Raw genomic sequence first — 5371 nt, 5'->3', positions numbered from 1 at the left:
AAGTTTCATTAGGTCCCATTTGTTTATTTTTGTTTTTACTTCTATTACTCTAGGAGGTGGGTCAAAAAAGATCTTGCTGTGATTCATATCAAAGAGTGTTCTTCCTATGTTTTCCTCTAAGAGTTTTATAGTGTCTAGTCTTACATTTAGGTCTTTAACCAATTTTGAGTTTATTTCTGTGTATGGTGTTAGGGAGTGTTCTAATTTCATTCTTTTACATGTAGCTGTCCAGTTTTCCCAGCACCACTATTGAAGAGACCGTCTTTTCTCCATTGTATATCCTTGCCTCCTTTGTCATAGATTAGTTGACCATAAGTGTGTGGGTATATCTCTGGGCTTTCTATCCTGTTCCATGAGGCCCAGTCTTAAGGAGTGCTCCCACACTTTTATGAGTTTTACTTCTCAGAGCTCTATGAGGTTCTCACGGTTAATATTAGAGAAAATTTCCTTGTGCTTCTGGCAGGAGGAAAGGAAAAGTAGCCATTTTTTAATGCACCCAGAGCATTCTACTCTTCTTAAATAAGGCCTTTCCTCAAGAGAGACTATTTTACCAGAGCCTAACGTATGAGCCTAACTGACCTGAAGGAAGGACAATATCCAATCCCAACCCCTCTCTAGTCATCCTGTCCCAACTAAGTGAGAGTGAGGTGAGGGACTGAGAAGCACTTGTAAAGGTCATAGCCCTAACCATACCCAGCTGTTAGGCTCCTATAATTACCAGTTGATTAATCTGTTATTTTTAATAATGCCCTTGGGCATCAATTGCTCTGCAGCCTAATTCAATCAAATTTGGGCTCACTTGCAGGAATAGTTCCAAAGGTCAGTGTTTAATATTTGTTCCAAACAGGGAAAGAGAACTCCCCACAGCCATCTTCTTACCTGGCTTTTTAAAACAATCTAGCCAGCTTACAGTTAACTGTTATCTTCACCACACCCAAGAATCACTTCCCAATTGCTTCCACCACAACCACTACTGTTTTTAGAGCACCTCTGGCTTGAACAGTCTCCATGCTCTGTTGCAAATAAAGTAAGTCCCATTAGGGAAATTTTAGACCCTATATGACTTATGGCTTTCTTCTCTCCCCAGGCAAAATCTCTGAGCCAGGGCTCTGGATCTGGGAGTGGGGACAATGGCACTCTTATCTTTGAATGACACTTCTGCTTTAGGAGCTGGTGTCTCAATGTGGGTAGAAAGAAAACAGCAGCCTGATGTCCTCTCACCTTGCTTCTCATAGTGTGGAACCACGCCTTTCAAGCCAAACCAAGAATGATCAGGGCCCCAGTATTCTCAGTGGTGCCACACCCACAGGACAGCCTCCATTCTATCAGTGGGGGCTGGTTGGAAGGAAAAAAGCCCTCACCTTTCAACTGCACTCACCTGGAGGTTAACCTCACAATCTCAGTAGTTGGGGCAGATTAAGAAATGCTGATATCCTTCTCTTCCCAGAAAGAAATCCCCATGGCTGCTAGCTGCAGGAAGAGGATGTCCTGTGTTCTTGACTGACAGTTAGGAGTGCAGTTTGTGCCTCCTTGACCTGGGAGTGAGAGGGAGGGAGAGGCCTAGGTTCAAATACCACAGACTCATATTTCTTATGAAGTTTTTATAGATTTTCTTGAATAGATATTTTTCCACTTAATATATGCCCTTAAAATCATTTCTAGAGCCTTTAAATTATTTTGTTTGGTTTTTTAAATGAGTTTCACAGGAAAGCAGTTCCACAGAGCTCCTCACACTGTCACAGCAGAAATTGATCTCCTAGACATTGCTTCTTCCTGGAAGACTTTACTGGCAACTGGTTTAAGTCCTCTTACTCAGTGCTCCAATCTCCCCTTCAGTACTTACCACACTCTCCTGGTTTCCTCCCACTAAAACATGAGCTCCATAAGAATACAAAGGCTGTATCTGTCTTATTGTCTTTTATATCTCCAGGGCCTTGCCTGAGACATAGTAGATGCTCAATAAATTGATTGAATGAAAAGTATATTTCTTATATTTTTATTAAGTGGAAAGAACTATGTCAGGGGAATCAGAACTCCTAAATATGGTACTGAGATTGAGATGTGTAATGGGCAGGCAGTGCATAGCACAGAAAAGGTCTCAAACAATAGATGGATAAAAGAAAGAATGAGATATAGATTTGGGGCTTATTAATTAATGAAACTGAGTAAGAACATGGACTTAGGAACTAGACTGTATGGGTTTGAATTCCTGCTCTACCACCTCCTATCTGTTGCATAGCTTTGCTGTCCTGCAATTCTCTTATTTGTAAAATAAGATAGGGGATAATTTTAGCACCTACCTCATAGGATTTGGGGGAGGATAAAGTGCAATAATGAATATACATATACAACAATGCTAGACATAATCAGCATTTATATAAGTGCTGTTTTATTTCATATTCATCACTATGTATGTTTAAGGAAACTAGGATAATTCTGCACATACTATTTCATAACCTGAATTTAAAAGAAAAATAATTAAAGATTTTTCCCTTCTACTTACAAAAAGGATACATTGTCCTTTGAGATAATTTAGAAGATAGAGGTAATCACCACCTGATGTCCAGCATTAGAAATGCATTTTTAATCTCAGAGATGAGGACAACTAAATGGGAGGGGATGAGGGAGGAGTGGGAGTGGGGAGTCACCAAGTCACCAGGCATAGGTCTCTAAGTGTAAAATATGGCACAAGATACTGTCATGCTACAAATGCCTAAGTCTTAGATTTGTGGTGGGAAAAGTAGCCCTTGACTCAGGAGCTGGGGCAGGGGTGTAAAAAGAGAGGAGGAAGGGAGGAAGGGGAGGTGTGTGTGTGTGTCTGTGTGTGTCTGTGTGTCTGTGTGTGTGTGTGAGAGAGAGAGAGGGTGTTAGTTTACTCTTTAGTTAGAGATAGATAAACTCATCTGTACTAAAGACACATAAAATTATCAGTTTCACTAGTCTTTAAGTATAATTTTTTGCTTATTCTCATATCTACCTAATTTATTGTAGAATATTTAGAAAATGTGGAAAATCATAAATTGGATTTATGATTTTAGCCTATCAACCATCACCACAAGAGCCAAAAGCAATTATAAACAAAATGTTAGTATATTTCCTTTGATTTTATATAAAATATGTATAGACCTCCAAGGCAAATAGATATATAGATAGAAAGATAGATAGATAGATAGATAGATAGATAGATAGGTAGTATTAGCCAAGAAAGCATAGGTGGTTCTATTTCTAGTTTTGCCACTATCTTATTTGGTAACCTAGTCAAGCCTCTTAATTGTTCTACCTTGGTTTCCCAACTTGTAAAATAGGCTCTTGGACTAAAATAATTCTAAGGTCGTTCCAGTTTTGACAATACATGATCTGTGAAAGCTTGGGACTGCAAGTGAGATCATAAATCCTACCCTATAAATCTAAAATTAGGCAAAAGCACAGAAAACATGACTATAAAATCCAATGTTCTATAACCCTCCTAATCCATTCTTTTGGCCTCACAGTTTATTTTGATCTCCTATTTCCAATCCTTTCTGATAACTATGCACATCAGTACCCAATCAGTACACAGGTGGATAATTGTGGACAAATATGCAAAATACTAAATATTTTTCTAGTAAAAATTAATTTCTTAGAAATCTTTAAGGTAGGAAAAGTATGAGTGGAACTAAGCTGTGGGAATTCCATTTTAGGTCTTATTCAAAAATTATTTTGTACTTAACAATTGTAATCAAGCAAGTGTCAAAAACATGTTGACTGCCTTGTCTTGCTGGAGGGTAAGAAAAGGATTGTAAGAAGCACACACCAGTAATGTCTGTGATGGTTTTTAAACATGGCTATAAATTATTTTGCACTCCTCCCATCAAGAGTTGAAGTCTATAGTCCCTCCCCTTAAATCTTGGAAGAGGACTTATGACTGTTTCAACCAATGGAGTACAGTAGAACTGATCTATGTGACTTCCAAGGCTAGGTCATAAAAGAGCATATAGCTTCCACCTTGTTTGCAGGGAACATTTGCTTTTAACGTCCTGAGATAGCCATGCTGGATGGGCTACTTGTGGGAGCTCTAGTTGACACTCCTACATAAGCCTGTCCTGCAGCCATTTCAGTCTCAGCTGTTTCAGGACCCAGCTGTTTGAGTCATCTACAGCCTTTCGAGTTACCCTCAGCCAATCCATCCTAGCTGAGGCCTCAGACATCTTAGAGCAGAGTAGCCTCCACTGTGTACTTTCTGAACCTCTGATTCACAGAGTCTGTGAACATAAATATCAGTTATAGTTTACACCAGTGAATTTTGGGATGGTTTGTTACTTACCAATAGATAACTGGAAGAGTCCTGTGTCATGCTGCAGGCAATAGCTATAGGCACACAGTAGTATGAAGCCAATGTTTTATCAAGTCTGCCAAATAGAGTTAAGTGTGAGAAAAGGTGAGAAAATGAATGCAGAATTTTAAATTAGCAGCTCATTTGGGGGGAGGGGGCAATTTCGCATAAACTTTTATATTTCTGATATCTCTTGAGGGAAAAAAAGGAATATTTGGCAACACAGGGCCTGAATTGTCTCATGACAATAATTGGCAGAGGCTATCTCATTTTGATAGAGCGCATTCTCCCTAGTTAACCAGATTCCTGCTCAGCCGGCTTCACTCAATATATGTCACCTGTGGCCATATGAATTGCAACCCCTGAACTAATAGGGCCTACTGGGTACTAGGATCTTGCTAGGTGATAAAACTGTATCAGTAATGGAACTTACATGGGACTAGCAACAGTAAGGCAAGGTAAACATTTATGCTAAGTTTCCTGATACTCTTCTAAGTTCATCCCAAAGTCCAGGGAAAGTAAGAATGATGCTAGCCTAGGCCTGTAGCTAGAAGGGTCAAAGGAGTTCTCTTGGCCCATACATAGTGTAGCTCAATTAATCAGTTAGAGACTATACAGGACAGAACTTCTTTTTCACCAGAGTCCTAAACCACAGGAAAGAGTGGCCATGGGTCTCTGGTGTCTCGAGACAGCATCTGCAGTCTCTAAAATAAAATAACATCCCTCAGCTCTCTAATAGATAGTGAGGTCCTGAATATTTGTTGATTTCACACTCAGACGTCTTAGCCTTATAGCTTTGTTATTATTTAAGACTAGATCTCTTGAATGAAATACATTATCTTTCAAATGTTTCAAGCTCTTACAGTAACACCCTTAAAATTTTATCAGGTCTGTTCTCAATTCTTCAAAGGTCTTGGCATCAGAGTTATAATGGCCATAGCTTATAGGGAAGCTAGAGTAGGTATAATTTCCTAGATTTTTTTTTTTTTTTTTTTTTTTGCGGTACGCGGGCCTCTCACTGTTGTGGCCTCTCCGGTTGCGGGGCACAGGCTCCAGGCC

The sequence above is a fragment of the Physeter macrocephalus genome, chromosome 21 (assembly GCF_002837175.3).
Source record: "Physeter macrocephalus isolate SW-GA chromosome 21, ASM283717v5, whole genome shotgun sequence".
In the NCBI taxonomy this organism is placed as follows: domain Eukaryota; kingdom Metazoa; phylum Chordata; class Mammalia; order Artiodactyla; family Physeteridae; genus Physeter; species Physeter macrocephalus.
This window is presented reverse-complemented; position numbering follows the sequence as displayed.